The sequence below is a fragment of the Lygodium microphyllum genome, unplaced genomic scaffold (genome assembly GCF_053477565.2).
Source record: "Lygodium microphyllum isolate KBCC unplaced genomic scaffold, Lygodium_microphyllum_v1.1.10 scaffold_44, whole genome shotgun sequence".
Lineage (NCBI taxonomy): Eukaryota > Viridiplantae > Streptophyta > Polypodiopsida > Schizaeales > Lygodiaceae > Lygodium > Lygodium microphyllum.
Genome location: NW_028229527.1, coordinates 942,083 through 960,240, shown reverse-complemented (window position 1 = coordinate 960,240; position 18,158 = coordinate 942,083). Strand labels below are relative to the sequence as shown.

The 18,158-nt window shown below is 37.0% G+C and overlaps 1 protein-coding gene across 5 annotated transcripts in view; it reads left to right on the top strand.

The window, feature by feature from the left end:
- Positions 1 to 15,810: 15,810 nt before the first annotated feature.
- The window catches only part of LOC148008934 (uncharacterized), an 82,692-nt gene continuing 80,344 nt past the window's right edge, over positions 15,811 to 18,158 (top strand). For 3 of the 5 annotated variants that reach the window (XM_087673890.1, XM_087673888.1, XM_087673887.1), the window contains exon 1: positions 15,811 to 16,004. The gene's annotated coding sequence lies outside the window, so the exon portion shown is untranslated. The remainder of the gene's footprint in view (positions 16,005 to 18,158) is intronic. The other 2 variants (XM_087673891.1, XM_087673889.1) reach the window with 2 other exon arrangements.

Genomic DNA, 18,158 nt, shown 5'->3' with positions numbered 1-18,158 from the left:
AGCAATTGGTAATGTGGAGTTACTCTTCAGTCAATGTCTTGACTAGCAATGGGTGATGTAGCAACTCTTTTGAGTGTCAAGATTGCAAGATTTAAGGATAGGGTATAAGGATGTATGTTCATAGTACATGGGGTCACTTTTTGGCAAACTTACTACACAGCATTGTTTAGCCAAGGTGTAAAGGTGATAATCTTGAGTGGCCATGTCATGGTGCAATTGTTACAAACCTCATCCAAAATGGCTGAGAGAAGTACATAGGTATTTGAGTGTGTCAACCTTGGACCCCTCTTTAAGCCTCATAGCTATTGCATAGGTCAAAAGAATTTGGCATTTTCACATTTGTATTTCTAAGAGTTCTTATGAGAGTTGCTCTTAAAGAAGAGTTCTTTTATGATACAAATGCTTTTGCTTTCCCATGTGGGATGCCACCATTGGCATGGGATGGTCTAGCTTAAATGGGTTGCTTCTAGATTGATATTGTCTATGGATGGGATGGCCTAGATTAAACATTCTATGATTTCTTAATAAGGGAAGTAGCAACAAGGGTGGCTGTTGCATTTCCTGATTCTACATGTTTGTGATGTGGCCGATGTAGGATATGATAAAGGCTCTTGATAGTACAATTGTAAGGAGAGGGTTTGCTTGGGGAGCCAAAGGTATCTATAGCCTTAATAGTATCCTTGGACATGTAAAAGAGCCTTGGGGACCCATTGAGGTTTGATGTGTGACTTGCGACAATGGCATTTTCATGTGTGGATTCTTTGTCAAGAGAAGGCAATTGTTTTTTATTAGAGCTGGATCCTACTTGGGATAAGTTGGACTTTGGTATTCACTCAAGTTGAGGTGGTGAGGCGTTGGCACTCATAGCTTGTTGGTTTTGATCATGCATGATTATGAGCTCTAACAAGAGGTCTATCTCAATTATGGGGATGTATTGAGGTTGTGGTATCAAAGTCTTTTTTGGGATGGGTCATAAAGTTAGTCCCCCAAGGCTGAAGGTTGAGATGACCCTTGCACTTGAAAATTTCATATGTATGCACTTGTTAACATGGCAATCTGTGATGAATTTAAATGAGCTTCCCAATAGGGTGTCAATTCTTACTCCTTCCGTGCTCATGAGAACATAGAAGGAGACATGAATGATGTCCATTTCTACAATCAATTGTATGTTACACTTTCCTAGCAATGAGTAAGGTTGGCCTCCATAGGGTTGTAGCTTTGTGTCAGTGGGCTGCAATGTTGGTTGGCATGATTCTTGGTAGTAAAAGTATGGAAGAGTGCTATAATTAGCACCTTCATTAATGAGTGCATCATCTATGAGCTCTTTGGTAGCAATCAATTGAGATCACAAGTAACCAAGTGGAATTATAAGGTCATCCTCCACTCCCAAGTTATCGATCATGGCAACTCTGATGTTGAAGGTTCTAAGTAGAATACTAGTCATGGGCTAGTGGATGAGTTATGTATGTTGCTCCATTTGTTCAAACCATATTTTCTCAGTCAGCATGATAGCTTGTACAAGAACAATGGTCTTCTTCATGGGTGGCTCATGAAAATAATGGCCTTAAGGGTTATACCATTTAATATGAGTGCCATTGATAGTTGAAAAGCCATCCAAGAAGCTGTAAACTTCTTTTTCTACCATGTATTTGATCATGTAATATGTGTAAGAAAACGGATAATGGTCTCTTTTGGTTGTAGCGTTTAGTTTATTGTAGCTAATGCATACTCAAATCTTGGCACTTTTCTTGAGTACCATGACAATGGGTGATACCTAGTTCGTACACTCAATCTCATAAATGAATTATGTTTTTTTCAATTTCTCGAGATCTTCTTGCACATGGTGCATGTAGCAAAGATTCACAGGATAAGATTGTTGTTTAGTGGGTTTGGTGTTGGGATTCAAAGAAATAGTATACATTAGTGCTTGAGGTAGAATACCCTTGAGATTAGAGTAATTCTAGGTGAACAGATTGCAGTACTCCTTGAATAGATAAATTAATCTCTACTTACCTTCTATATTGAGTTCCTTAGATATGTAAACAATGAAAGATAGAGCCCGAGTGGAAGAACATAGGTGGAAGCAAGAGCCAAGCAAGAGCTATGGCGGATGGAGCAAGAGAGCGATAGAGAGACACCATCTGTGGAAACTCCAACAATCATAATGTGTGACTAGTCTTCCCTTATTCTATTTATCACTAAAAGAATAAAGAATAAAGTGACAATGATGGGTGCTTGCCACCTACAATGTATAGTGTACAAGTTTGTATACAATACATGTAGGCAACTAGGGATAGGTGACCTTTAACCCCCAATAACCTCCCACTTAAAGACAAATGTACCTCAGTGAGGAGTAAAAGATAGAAAAAAAGAGAAAAGTTGAATATGTATATAGAGTACAACAGAATGAGGAAAGACATTATCTTATCCTATGTCCATCAATCTCTTAAGGAAGGCATATTGCTTCACTAAGGGACTTTCAGTGAGCAAATCCGCAGCATTCTCATCAATCCAAATTTTGACAAGCTCGATGGACTTGTTCTCCACCACAAATGAAGCCATAGTGGACTTCAATGTGTATAGTCTTTACACGGAACATCGAATTACAGGGGCCAATCGAATGGCCCTTATAGAATCTGAATGCAACACAGGAGTAATAACAATACCAAGGTTTGCCACTAGAAAACCTAACCATGGGGCCTCCTTGCAAGCCTCAATGGGCTACAATATACTCTACCTCAGTAATAGGGAAGGTTGCACATTTTTGCACCTTGGACATCTAAGGCATTGCACCTTCAGCAAAAGTAAAGACATACCCAAATGTGGACTTCCTACTATCTACATGCTCTACATAGTTGGAGTTAGTGTAATCCATGACTATAGTATCTTGGCCACCATGGCAAATGCACATATTTGTAGTGTCTTTAAGGTACCTCATGATTCCTTTCATAGCATCCTAATGTCACCTACCAAGTATAGCCATATAACATGCCACAACTCCCACTGGAAATACCTTGTCAAGATGAGTGGCTATCATGGCATACATCAGACTACCCATTGTGGATATATACAAAACCTTGGCCATCTCAGCCCTCTCATCATCTGACTATAGACAATCAACCTAACCTTCACGTAAGAAGTTAAAGGATAGCCAATAGGCTTACCATCCTATATGTGAAATCATTCAAGTACTCTGTGGATGTACTCCTTTTGGGACAAGTAGAGAAGTCCTTAGAGCGATTATGTGTAATGTGCATACCAAATATGTGTGACACCTATCCCATTTCCTTAATCTCAAAGCTCTTCTTGAGCTGAGTCTTCACTCAAAGCATCCAACTCTGCATGAGTACTCCTTGCTATAAGTATATCATTAGCATAAAGCACCAAGATAATAAGGCTACCATCATGGGTCTTCTTTGTGTATAAATATGGATCCGTATCATTGTTGAAATACCCTTGCAAACTAATAAAAGCATCAAACTTATGACACCACTCCCTAGGTCCCTATTTATGCCTATAAAGGCAGTCCTTCAATTTGCACACTAGGTGTTCCATGTCTTTTTCTGCAAAGTCCTCAAGTTGTTGCATATAAATCTCATCATGCAAGTCCCCATGTAAGAAACCATCTTAACATCCATCTAATAAAGATCTAGATCAGATTAAGCAACCAAGACTCGTGCTTAAAACCCTTTGCAACCAATCTAGCCTTATATGTTGGCTTAAGGTGACCAAGGGTACTCTTCAACTTGTACACCCACTTGTATTGTAATGCATGTTTCTCATTAGGCAAGGAAACTAAGTCCCATGTATAATTCTTCTATAGTGTTTCAAACTCAAACTACATGGCTCTCTCCCAAGAATGAGAATCACCTCTGTGCATAGCCTCCTCATAGGTAAGTGGCTCAACAGAATCTATCACCATGACATAATCCATAGAGTGTTCATAGCAATCATGAGGACATGAAGCTCTAATAGAGTGCCTCAAAGCTGGCTAAGGAGCCTTTATGGCATGTCCTCTCTATCTAATAGCATGATCCTACATAAGGAGGTTTGCAGGGTGGCTCCTCCTAGAAGACCACCTTGTGTACCTCAACTACCTACTTAGGTTGCTTGTGCATCTTTTCCTAGTGAAAAATCACATCATGGCTATGGATAACCTTCTGAGCCTCAAGATCCCAAAGGAGATAGCCCATCTCACCTACACCCCCAGATGCATTTGGCAGACTTTGATCTAGCTTATTGCGCTTATAAGTCTCCTAGTGGAAAGTATTGCCTTCTTTAGGAAGAAGATAGGCATAAGATGAGATAATGTCTATTCCCCATCCTTTTGTACTTCTATGTACACTTTGTACTTTGTTAACTTTTTTAAATTTTATTTTCTCCACACTCAAGCACATTTTTCTTTAAGTGGAAGTTTATTGGGGGTTAAATGCCACTTGTGCCTAGTTGCCTACATTTACTTGTACTTACTACCCACACACTTGTATATTGCAAGTGGTGGTGGCCAGTCACTAACAATTTATTCTTTATTATTTTTATGACAATAGAATAAGGGAAGGCATGTCATACATTGTGATTGTTGTTCCCATGTACGGTCTTCCTCTCTCTCTCTCTCACTTGAAACCTCCATAGCTCTTGCTTGCACTTGTGCTCTTACTCCACCCTATCTTTCATTTTCTTTATTTATAAGCTGTTCTTTTCTTTTCGTTGGCCAATCTCTTTTATTCTCTCTTATTCTCCTTTTTTACATTCTTACTTTTTTTAAAAATTTATTCTCTTCTTCTGAGGCAATGACTCTTGAATTCCCTATCTTCTAGGTCTTCTTTCCTCTTTGTATTTGGAGGTAGCCTAGCTATTTTGTTGGATCTAGAATCTTTTGTTGATGTGTACTCCCTTGATAGACTAGGGATTCTATTTGGTCTCTTGTCGATGGATGGGTCTTTGTGAGTTGTCCCTTTAGGTGAGGGTGCCTTGCATCTATGCAAAGCTATTTGAATGAATTTAGATAGAGAGATACCGCAATTAATCCCAACTCTTTTGGCATTGGCACCTATTAGTTTACCTTTTAGATCTTTTATCATAGCCTTTTGGGCTTTAACAATGGCCTCATGTACCAAATCAGTTCACAAATCATTCAGAGTTTGATCTATGATTCCTCCAATTACTAAGTCTTAAATAAGGCTCTTTGGAATTATGGTTACATAAGCAATGAGCCTTATATAAGTAAAAATAGTGTGAAAGACTTGTGCCTAAAGTGCGAATCATTGTCCAAAATTGCATTGTAAAGCAAGCCATCCTAAGTTAGATCCAAAATCTTCCAAGTGTATAGGATGGTCTTGGCTTTTCTTGCTTTATCATAATCAAAGTTACCCCACCTCGAGCCAAGTGCTTCTTTCACAAGATTTGCTGTGATGGTGATGCTAGACCTAACCACTTAATGCTTGGTTGAACTAGAATAGATCTAGCCTCAACATCTAGCTTGTAGCTTCTAGTGAATTGCTAGCATGCTACGTGATCGAACACCTTTTGCATAGGTATTGAGGCTATGTGTTTCCACCATCCTCTTTAGTTTATCGATATTGGGAATCACTGTATCAAGGTTTTGCTATTGCATGTATTTAACTCCTAGAGCAACATATTAATGGCTTTCTGCTAAGCTACATTTGTTGCTCTGTCGTGGAGACTATCTTGTCTTCTTGTTGTCCCTGATGGGAATCATAGGTCCATGTCCTATCATCTGCACATAATAGAGATGTTACACTTTAAGGCATTTAATCACACAAAAGTGATGTATTTTTTACCTTCTTACCACATTTGCCTTGTACTACACCTCCCCCACACAACGAATGTATAATTCAATCGTCATGTTGCAAGGGTGTGGTGTGTGCTCAATGGCTACTAGTGTTTCATGTGGTGTGTATGTGTGTGTGAACTTTTGTATTTTGTAAGTTATCTATGTGTAATAGATTTGGTTTGTTTATTTATAAACAAGGAAATTTTGTTATAAGCCTTAGATATCCACCATTCATAGATGTATTGATTGTACTTATCTATTAATGTATCTATCCACATGTGTAGTGCTTCAATAGCTCATATAAGAAGCAAGGGAAACAAATAAATACTTTCAAATATATAAAATGTTGTTGCATTACTAGAAAGATCACTTATAGTTTCACTTTTTTAAGAGATAGCATTGACCAATTGCTTCATCAAAATGTATGCAATGTTAAACACATTGTGCTTAAAGGTGGTAACTATAAGTTTCTTTCTTTATAATAGCTATGACTAGCATGTAGTTCTTTTATATGGAAGGTACCTACCATGCCTTTGCATACAAATAATATTACTAGTGTAGACTCTTATAAATAGTAAAGTCTTATGTCACGTTTTCCATGTGTCTTTTACATTGATGTCACTTTTTTACTACTGCACATCAACAAGTTTGAGTTTGGAGAGCAGTATTCTAACAAATCAATATTGACAAATTAGGTAAGTGTGTTATTTTATTTCAGTGGATCTCTTTTAGTATGGAAAAATACATTACACTAGAATAAAAAACATTGTGCCACTCATTGCCATGCTATGCAAGTAATATGGCTTTATGTTCTATGTCTATCATACATAGTCTCCTTACAACATACAACTTATCTATGGCACATACTCTACAAGTCAACAAGTTTGACTTTGGAGAGCAATATAATAAAAACTCTGAGATTGACAATTTAGGTAAGCATGGTATTTTGTTTGAATGGATTTTTTCCCAACATATACTAATTCATTATAGTATAATACACATGATTGAACGGGGGAAAGGCACATTCCCTCTTGATTATAAGTCTCTTAGAGAACATTGTGTCCACTCTTTGTCATGCTATGCAAGTAGTATGGATTTATGTTCCATGTTTATCAAATGTTCATGCATATACTCTTTGTAAGATACAACTTATCTATGGCATGTACTCTATTTTACCATACACATGGTTTAATATTTGCGTTGTTTTATTTTATCTTGTACCAAACAATTTTGATGTTCATGGACCAATAATCTTAATGGTAACAAATGGATTGATGATTCTTTTGTCTACATAAAGTAAATTTGCATTACCTTTTTCCATGATTATGTATCATGTGCAATATGCTTGTGTAGTCCATTGTTGACAAACTTATACACTAGCGCCAGGAGGCATATTCCACGGTGGATTCCACAAGACCACGGTGGATTCCGTGAGGTTTTTACTCCACGGTGGATTCCGTAAAACTATATTTATTTGTTGGGACTCGTACACAAGGTGGATTCCTTGTGCGAGAAGTTGACGGGGATGCCTGTCCTTTCGGGTGTCATGTTAATTTAATGTGCACATAGGTGATTCCATAGCCGGTGATTCCAAAAAATACATATTTAAATTAATGGACGTTTATGAGTTTAGAGTATACTCGTATTGAATTAAGGTTAGGACAGAGTTCCAACATATTTGATTATTTTGTAGTTGAAGACTGTTAGGTATTCACTTTTGTGGGTTTTATCTTATTATTTTCTAACAATTGTGAATGCTTCAGTTGATGTGTAGAGCAAGCAGCGGTGGTGTTGGAAAGCACCGGGTGATGGCGTGTATTTAGATTACCTTTAAAATTTTATCATTTTTTATGGCGCGTGCCTTATCATTAAAGGCGTGGCACTAATATTTATTTAGGTGCGCTTATTTATTAAAGTGCTTGACAAACATTTATTATATTGTATGTGCATAAGCACTCGATTAAAATATTTCATTATTGGACATTGTATTTGGGCACAACCCGATTTTTGGGATGCCCAACCGCTTTATTCTTTATTTGGACAAAAGCAAACACAAAGGCCAAAAGCATGCTAATTGTAAATTGGGCTATTTTTTAGTTTGGAGATTAATAAATTTATAAATGCATGCCTTATGAAGCACTCACACAAGGCATGGGGGGAGGTTGTACCCAATTTGTCTTTTTGTCTCATGTCATGCAAATCTTTCTTCTTGCTTTATGAGTTTTTGTAGAGTTCTTTGTTATTGGGGACCTTCCGGTATTCACTACGCATGCGTACAACATCCGATTTGTGCACCAGTGATATCAGAGTGAAGTTGAGATCAAGGGCTTCCAATTGCTTACCATCTCGCGTGAAGGCGAAGCTCCCAGAACAAACGGACTCTACGGGCAATCTTGCGACGAACCGTCAATACTAGCATGTTCCTGGTAGTGAAAAACCCCCTGCTGTGCTATCAGATCGCGAAGGATCACTTCCAGACGGTGGAGGACCACTTGCGAAGCTCCTTTGCAAATGGTTTATTCTCAGAGAAGTAGATAAGAAACTTTTCATTAAGACTGAGTTCAATAAACTTAAAAAGCTTAAGAGAAAGAGCTTAAGCTCTTCGAATTTCAGCGTCGACGGTGGCAGCATGTACTCGTGGTCGCCGAATTTGCCCAGAACGTGCCATCGTCCTGTCGATTTCAGAAAAAATGTCACTAAGCTTTTATAAAACCTAAGGTTTTTAAGCTTTACTAAGGCTTAAAAATTTCAAGCTTAAATATCCTATTTAGTAGTTGTTCACACTGAGCTCTTCCCGAATGAATTCCGAAAACTTCAACAAGCCTCTATTCCTACCTGCACTTTGATAGAATTGATTTCTCGCAAAGCAAGCTATCACACGCAATCTATTTCTTACTTGGAAGAAGACTGTCATCAATTACCGTACCCGCAAAAGAAGCAAGATCTAAAAAATCCACTTTTAAAAAAAGAAGTAAGCCTTGTAAACCCAAATATGAGCTACACTCATCCCTCTAACGAGATTTCGAGTGTGTGAGGTTGTTTGAGATTTTGCAGGATGTCCGATCAAAACATGGAAGATTTTATGGTTGAAGATGATTTATCGAAATTGATTATGGAGTAAAAATTGAACCTAATCATGATGTAACTTCAAGAAGAGCGAATAGCACGTCAAAATCTGCAAGCACAATTGGCTACACTTCAACGGTCCACTGTTGATCAAGACGGAGCGCAACCCAAATATGTTATTCGGCATATGATTGACGTGACACTTGACGCCCAGTCTCCCAAGAAAGAAGCCAAGATAAGTAAAAGAAATTTCAAATTTTGTACTTTTTATGGGCAACATGACGAAAAATTGTTCTCACTTTTATCAGTCAGTTTGATGATTATTTCCATGAAGAGTAGTATGTTGAAAAAGATCATCTCAAATGAGTCACTGACCATCTAATAAACAGAGCATCGTTATGGTGGATTGTTGTCCACAAGAGTATTGATTGTCCCATTACTTGGAAGGCCTTTCAAAAGAAACTTTTGTAGAATTTTCTTCCACCTCAATTCCATGAAAAATCAATCAAATAGTGGGATCTTCTACAACAAAGAGATTGTGAATCCATTCCGCAATACACTGAGCGTTTCTGGAGTGCCTTACTACAACTTCGAATGCTTGAAGATATTCCTAAGGCGATCCACAAGGGCAAGTATATGTCTGGTTTGCTTGGTCACTTCTATGCAGAAGTGAACATATTCAAGCCAAAGACTTTAGAGGATGTGATTTCTTTAGCGCATGATGTTGAAGATAAAATTCGTAGACGAGAAAAGCAATCGCAAAAATTTCCAACTAACGATAACTTTGGTACAAAGCAATTCAATTCGAACTTTCGAAGATTCAATCAAAATCGCTTTGTTTATTCTTCTTTCTGTAAACCTTGGACTCGACCCCTTGATTTACCATCAAACACAAATTCAAACGCTAAGCCTTCCCTCCAACCAAATCCCAACATACCCAAATTTCTAGCCATTACCAATAATGTTTCCAAAGCAAAGCCTTTAGTTTGCTACAAGTGTCAACAACCTGGACACTTAGCAATGAACTGTCAATCCAAGAAGCCAGTTGTTCAAATCAATTATTTGGGAGCGACTGAAGACAAAAACCATGAAGATATGCTAAACTTCACAGAAGATGATGATGATATCGATGATGCTTCAGATACTTTACTAGGTATGCCAAATCCTCATTCATTATTAACGATGAAATGTTTTATGCGTTGTTAAGAAAATATTGTTTTACATGATGACGGAAGCACACATGATTTTATTTCTGCAAAGTTAGTAAATGAGTTGAATTTACCTATGATTCCAACTCATTATCGCATAAAGGCTGCATTCTTAGGCACTAGATACGATGGTACACAAGAAGTTTATGATTTAGAAATTAAAATTGGTGATTACGTTGAGCGCAGAAATTTATTGGTTGTGCCTTTGCAAGGTAGGAATGCCTTGGTGACACAAATATAATCCCGACATAGATTATTCCACACATTCCATGAAAATTCATCTTAATGGAAAACAAATCACATTACATGGAACGCACATCTTTGATAAATTTCCCCTGCTTAGTCACACACAGACTAAATGTACATTGAGAAAAAGTAGCAAATCATACTCAGTTTGGGTGAATGAAATTGAAGCTAAGGAAAATCAGATGCATTCTAGGCATGCACAATTTCTTTCACAGTTTAAAGATTTTTTTGCTACTGACTTACCACCTAGTTTACCACCTACATGTCTTGAAGATCATAAAATAGATTTAATCCCTAGTTCTCAACCACCATGTAAAGCACATTATAGACACAATCAAATCGAGTAGAAAGAAATCCAAGCACGTGGAAGAACTGTTAACCCAAGGACTCATTAGGCCCAGTAGTTCTCCTTTTGGTGCACCTATCCTATTAGTTAAGAAGAAAAATAATACTTATAGGATATGCATTAACTATCATGCCCTAAACAATATCACTGTTAAGAATAGATATCCGATCCCTAGGGGGTAGATGACCTGATGGATAAACTACAAGGAGCCACTATTTTTAGCAAGATAGATCTCAAATCTGGATATCATCAAGTACACCTGATATTTTCAAGATTGCATTTAAAAATCTGTTTGGTCATTATGAATTCCTTGTTATGCCTTTTGGTTTTACTAATACACCAGCTACATTCAATCGTATGATGAATCATATATTTTTGAAGTATCAACATTGTGTAATTGTTTTCTTTGATGATATATTGGTTTTCAGTAAGAATGGGAATGAGCATTATGAACATCCATCTTTGGTTTTCAAATTGTTGAAAGAGAATAAATTATATGCTAACCATGACAAGAGTGAAATTTTCCAAACCCAATTTGAATACTTAGGACATCACAAAAAATGTGCATGAGTTACGTTCTTTCATAGTTCTTGCTAGCTTTTATAGAAAATTTGTGAGAAATTTTTCATTGCTTGCATTGCCTTTGACAAAATTGTTAAAGAAAGGTGTTGTATATCATTGGTCTAACAACCAACAAAAGTCTTTTGATTTACTGAAACATGCTTTAACACATGTACCTATTTTGCAATTACCTGACTTTAATCGACTATTAATTTCTAGTAGTCACCGATGCTAGCAGATCAGGAATAGGAGTTGTCCTTATGCAAGATTCACATCCCATAGCTTATTCAAGTTGCAAACTTAAACTCTTTGAACTAAAGTATTTAACCTATGATAATGAATTGTTAGCTATAGTTCAAGCCTTACGTCAATGGAAACACTATCTAATGGGATCTGAATTTATGATCAAAACTGACTAACAAAGTATCAAACATCTTCTTAGTTAGTCACAAATTTCTGACCATCGTATTAAATGGGCTGCTTTCATTCAAAGTTTCCATTCACTTATCCAATATCAACTAGGAAGAGAAAATGTTGTTGCTGATGCATCGAGTAGAAAACCACGTATCCATAATATTTTCATTCTATCTTTTGATTCTCTTATTCTTATGAAGGATATCTATGACCATGACCCCAGTTTTCAAGCTAATTGGAACAAATTAGTTACTAATAACTGGATTCTAATTGATTCTTTGTCTTTTTCTGATGTCACTGTTCCATTTAGATCATTTATATTGGATGAAATTCATTGTCCTCCATATCAAGGCTATAGAAGTATTATTTCTACTTTAAGAACATTGATTGAAGATTTTTACTAGCCACAAATAGAATCTGATGTTTCTAACTTTGTTTCTGAGTGTTTAATTTGTTAAAGAGTCAAGCGAAACCATGGTAATCAATATGGTTTGTTAATGCATTTACCAATTCCTGAACGACCATGGGAACATATTTCAATGGATTTTATAACTAGTTTGCCTAACACACAAGCTAATCATGATATGATTTGGACTATAGTAGATCGATTTAGTAAACAAGTATATTTCCTACCATGCAAGAAAACATTAACTGCATCTTAAGCTGCACAATTGTTTTTAAAGACTATTGTCACTAACCATAGTTTGCCAAAAGTTATTATTTTTTATTGTGATTCTAGATTTTGCAATAATTTTTGGACAAGTTTGTTTGCTAATTTGGGTACTAAGATTGATTTTTTATTTGCATTTCATCTTGAAACCAATGGGCAAACAAAAGCTATTAACAGTACAATTTTAGATCTTTTACGTGCATACACCATTTCAAAACCACAAACATGGGATACACATTTGCATCTACTTCAAATTGCATACAATAATACACCACACACAACTACACCAAAAGCACCTTTTGAAATCATTTACGAACATAGATTGCCTATACCTGTTACATCATTGTCGAACAAAGTTAAAGCTGGTGATGATATTGCCAATACGCATGCTACTATTTTTTATGAAGTTAAAGACATGATTGCAAAAGCCCAGCAATCATACACTAAACAAGCTAATAAGAAAAGAAAAGCCACGAGTTTCAATGTTGATGATTATGCTTGGCTACACATTGAAAAGAGACGATCGCAAAGTGTTGAGAAACACCTTGTTGTTAAGTTAGCCCCTAGAATTGTTAGAAGAAGAATCTGAAATTCTTGAACTTGAAACTATTCTAGACACTGACTTTATGACCACTAGAATTGGCCGTAGATATTCTAGATATTTAGTTAAGTTTAAAAATCATCCTGTTAAAGAGGTCCAATGGATGCACGCTCGCGACCTAAGTGCTTATCCCTCACTGCTCACTCCACATTGAGCTAATAGCAATTGAGGACAAATTACTATCCCACCCCGGGGTTATGATGCCAAGAGGCATGTTCCATAGTGGATTCCGTGAGGTTTTGCGGTGGATTCCATAAAACTATATTTATTTGCCGGGGTTCGTACACAAGGTGGATTCCTTGTTCGAGAAGTTAATGGGAATGCCTGTCCTTTTCGGGTGTCATGTTAATTTAATGTGCATATGGGTGATTCCATAGCCAGTGATTTCACAAAATACATATTTAAATTAATGGACGTTTATGAGTTTAGTGTACACTCGTATTTAATTAAGGTTAGGACAAAGTTCCAACCTATTTGATTATTTTGTAGTTGAAGATTGTTAGGTATTCACTTTTGTGGGTTTTATCTTATTATTTTCTAACAATTGTGAATGCTTCTGTTGATGTGTAGAGTAGCCAATGGTGGTGTTGGGAAGCACTGGGCAATGGCATGTATTTAGATTACCTATAAGAAATTATCATTTTTGATGGGCGTGTGCCTTATCATTAAAGACGTGGTGTTAATATTTATTTAGGCACACTTATTTATTAAAGCACTTGATAAAAATTTATTATTTTGTATGTGCATAGGCGCTCGGTTAAAATATTTCATTATTGGATATTGTATTTGGGCACAGCCCGATTTTTGGGATGCCCAACCGCTTTATTATTTATTTGGACAAAAGCAAACACAAAAGCCAAAAGCATGCTAATTGTAAATTGGGCTATTTTTTAGCTTGGAGATTAATAAATTTATAAATGCATGCCTTGTGAAGTGCTCACACAAGGCATGGGGGGAGATTGTGCCCAATTTGTCTTTTTGTCTCATGTAGTGCAAATCTTTCTTTTTACTTTATGAGTTTTTGTAGAGTTCTTTGTTCTTGGGGACCTTCTGATGTTCACTATGCACACATACAAAATCCGATTTGTGCACCATACATAATGCAACTTTATGAGTGCTATGCATACATAGCTTCGAATGAATTTTATGTAAATATATATTCCTTAAAATTGTACTTTCCAATAATTAGGAACTCTTAAAGTTTCATAAGAAAATATGATAATTTATAACCTATTATAGTGTGCCAAATATGGCAACATCTTTTCCATATATTATTTTTAGGTTTGCTTTGGTGATACCAAAGCAAGGAGAAATCTACCCAACCTATGTGGCACAAGGGTAAGCTAAGCCAAAGGAAGGAGAAGACTTCCAAACCTATACATGAGGGTGGTGCTCTCTCTCTCTCTTCTCTCTCTCTCCATGTATTGAAGGGTAATGTTCTTGCTAACATCAACATGCTAACATTCACATGACTCCAAACCTCATCCAAGCAAAATTTGATACATGATCTATGTGTGTGTGTGCGTGCTATAATAAGTACACATATGAGTAAGAATTGAAAGTTTGTCTAACCGATGTAGCCTTATTTTGCCAAGCTAAACGAGGTTCTCTCTCTCTCTCTCTCTCTCTATGCATGCAATCACCGAGACTTGGCATCAAGTAGTAGTAAAAAAAAGGGTAGGTGAGGCAAGTGAGCTAGGTTGGTAGCCTTTGGAGCACCCAGTAGTCTAGTGGCATGACAAGACTTGTAGGTGGATGGCTCATAGAGAGAGAGAGATTTATTAATATAAAACCATAATAAATTAATATTATTGTTAAGTTTAGAATATTAATGTGTATAACATATTAATGCAATTTAATATTCATGTGTTAGTCTTAATTACATCTTAGTCAACATTGAATAATGATGATCAAGAGCACGGATAAGAATTATAGTGGTGATGGTTGTCTCACGAGGAGAATCTTTATTAGAGGATATTGATTGAAGGATGTCATGGTATTAGTTATCAACAAATTATCAAGTTGATCCTCGAACATGTAATTGGCTATGCTATTAATATCCATGTATTTGAAGGTCCTATTTACAAGTTCATCATGGTATTGGAGGTCTATATGAAAAGACATTCAATGGTCTTTCAATATACATAGCATAGATATAATGACATCTGGCCCTTTCCTTGAATGTTTCCAAATCAAAGAGTTCAATAGCTTGAACTTTTTTAATGTCAAGAGTACACAAGGCATGACTTATAAGAGTTTAAAAGGTACATGTAAGATTTGGAAGGATAGGAGTCTCTTAGGGATCTCTTACTGCATCAAGAGCTCAAACTATTTAGACAAGAGTGTCCATACGTTGGGCTATGATAGGGGCAAATTGCTCTACATGCTAAAAAAGCTTGCATACCATAGTGATTGACACCAATTATAAGTTGTTATATACATAAAAAGGGTTAAGGTCAAAGTGTAGGAATGCATAGTTAATGGCCCAATTGAAAACCATGATTACTAATGAAGAATCTTTCAATATTTAATCATACATCTTGGCTAAGTGTACGTGACGTGGGAGGAAGAATACATGAGATTTATTGTCGTCTACATGCACATTCACTTTTGAATTGAGAAGTACATTCATAACTTATACTTGAGTCTCTTATGTTGGTGCGAAACATCGAGAGAACATTAACACAAAACGTGTGCAAAATCTGCCTAGTTTACCTTTTAACAAGGATGGGCATTGGAATAATCTTATCTTATCTTAATATTCTACAAATTGTTTTGCTAGGACAAGAAAAAACCATGTTAATTTTGTTATTATTCTTTAGCTACACGTGTCTACCTAGTTTTCGTTTGAACGCTTTCTCATAGTTTCGTTCATATGCTACCCCCTCCTATCACCGTAGATGGCTATGGTCATTTTCGTTTATACCCCAACCAACTCATAAGCTACACCGTATTTCAAAAGCACACAAGTGAAAACTGTGAGCAGGTTGTCTTCGTTCTTGTCTGTCTTCTCTTGATGCAATTCATCGTCATCGTCTTCGTCTTCGTCTTCGTGCTGCCGGTAAAGAAAGTGCCGAGTCGCCTAGTCGTTGCACTGTGTAAGTGTAGCTAAGCAGCCTGCAGTCTGCCATTTATTATGTTTGAATGCATTTTCTGAATGTATTCGTCACTCCCAAAGCGCTGCCGTTGTGTTGTTTTCTGTCTCCATCACAGGATTTTTCCATGCGTAAACTTCATTGCATCAGAAAAATAAACGGGCCGTTCTTAGTGCACAGAAACAGGAAACTGTGTCCAAGAACATGATCACTTAGGGGGCGTAGAATGCTTTTCCCTGTGATTATGGGGTTTTTACTCTGGCAGAGAAGATGCTAATTTTAAGCTACCTTTAAAATTTCATGGCTGCTTTTGCTGGCTGCCATTTTATGAAACTGATTTATCTTTGTTGCATGTAATGATATCGAGGATTATGTTGTTCGCTCATATGTAATAATAATAGCTTTTCGAATGATATCTATTGTTTCTAGTGGTATGTCGGGAACATTCATATGTCTGGATTTTGTTAGCAAGGGGATATTGTTTCTACTGGTATATCAGAGACATTCATACGTTTGCACTTTGTTAACAACCTCCTTGCAACATGATCCTTTTGTTAATATGTCAAGCTCCACATTGAGTGACCTGTGGCCGGTCCGTTAAAGGAAGGGGGCATCTCTTGGTGTAGTTTACATTGCCCTAGCATCAGAAGTTAGAACTCTAGGATCAACAGAGAGTGCACAGAGATTTTAAACAAATTATGCTTAGAGAATTTAATGATACGATGCGCTGAGTAAATAAGTAAGGTAATGAATACAATGAAGGAGTGGAAGGAGTCAATTTCAGTGTAGTGGGAGCTGAGAGGGAGGTTAACAGCAGAGGCTACAATGAATGCTCAAGGAGTGGAAGGAGCCAATTCCAATGTAGTGGGAGCTGAGAGGGAGGTTAACAGTAGACGCTAAAGAAAGGCCTACTCAGGCCATTGCCACTTGGTGGTGTAGGCTGGGGGGCTTTAAAACATGATGATAATGCAAATCAATAGGAGTGTGTTGTATTTGGTTGGATATTTTGTTTTGAGTCTTGAAATACTTTAAGCTATGATGATCTGTTTTTATAAGGAATTCTTTGCCTAAAAGATGATGGTTCAATATCTTCAAAGCATGAATCACAGCTAAGGGTAACAATCAGGTTGCCAAATAATAGTAGGACAATTGGCCCTGGGAAATCTTGGCAGTGTGGGGTGGAGTTGAAGGCCAATGGTTATGGATTTAGGATGACGGTGATGGGAGCTGGAGTAGTTTGGGAGGGAAGTTTGATAGAAAAGGGATGAAGAATGATTGAGTAATTGGGGTCTTTTTACAGGACCCTTTGAGCCAATTGTCTTACCAAAACTTTTGAGGCGTATTTCAATTCAAATTGAAGGAATTTCTTCTTTGGGTTTTATGAAAACCCAAATAGATGGGCCAATATTTGAGTACTAATTTTGGCCTAATTCTTTGTAGCTTTAACATTCTAGACTCATAAAGTAGTTGCATCACAATATGGGAAGTGAATTTAAGTAAGTAACCACCTCTAACATGTGATTATTGGCCATTGCCGTGAGTAGCCATGTAAGTCAAGATAGCTTAAGTAGTCCTCCAGAGTTAAAATAGACTTTTGGCAATACTTTGCATGTTTGATTGTCAAGAGAGTATTATGAGTAGAACCATTTTAGAAAGATTCTGCGTCTAGGGAGGATGCTATGAAATTGAAGCACTCTTGAGTTATTGGGGCCTTGTGGCACATAAGGGCCCAATTAGAGAGACGGATTATCTATTGTTCAGTTCATACCTCATGGTTATAGAAAGCCTTATTCTCTCCAATCTGTTCGAGGTTTGCCGAGTATTGTGATGAGCTAGCAGCCTTGTGTATCCTGCATTAGTGGAAAGTGAACTCATGATGCTATTTCCGGTAAGGTTTTGAGGCGTTCTTTAGCACCTTTGGAGCTTGTTTCTATACCAATCTTTGTGGACCGATGAGGTCAGAACCCCTTTGAGAGAGCTTGTGTTTTATGCTAATTGTAGATGATTACAACAGGATGACATGGGCTAGTTCCTTGAAGTTGAAGTCGGAGGCTTTCTCCAACTTTAAGGATTGGTTGCTCTTTGAGAAGAATCGATTTGGCCGAAAATTGAAGACCTTACGATCGGAGAATTTGTTTCTAATGAGCTTTGCTTGTT